We start from the raw sequence: 517 nt of genomic DNA on the forward strand, positions 1-517 counted from the left end.
AAAAAAAAAAAAAAAAAAAAAAAAAAAAGAGAGAGACCAAACCCTGCATAACCCTGCATGTGTATCTCAAGAGAAATGGCAGCTGTGGTCACATCTTCGAGGAGGTTTAACAACTGCCAGCTGGTGATGCAGTGGGTGGTAATTCACATGTGTTGCTGCTCATCTCCTGCGTGTGGTGCTCCACTGATCATCTTGCACAGCCGCAGAGCTGGTCGTTTGCTCCTCTTTTCGTCCTTTTCGCAAATTGCGGTGCAGTCTTGTGTCCCGTCCCTGGCCGCAGCTGTTAGAGGAACTTTTCGGAGACTCTGCGCTAGGTGGCTGTGAAATATGTCCGTGGGCGTTTGCTTTCCCGCAGCTCTGCCTTTTGGTTGTGCGTATCGACTCGTTCTTCGCCAATCTTAACGTTTACCAAAACCCTTAAAACGCCGGTGTCCCCCTAGGTGGGGTGGGAGGTACTACCTCCGAGCCGCCAGGGGGAGCCCGAGCGCGGGGCGGGGCCCGCGGCCTCCGCCCCACC

The sequence above is a fragment of the Aptenodytes forsteri genome, unplaced genomic scaffold (genome assembly GCF_000699145.1).
Source record: "Aptenodytes forsteri isolate BGI_AS27 unplaced genomic scaffold, ASM69914v1 Scaffold95, whole genome shotgun sequence".
NCBI classification, from domain to species: domain Eukaryota; kingdom Metazoa; phylum Chordata; class Aves; order Sphenisciformes; family Spheniscidae; genus Aptenodytes; species Aptenodytes forsteri.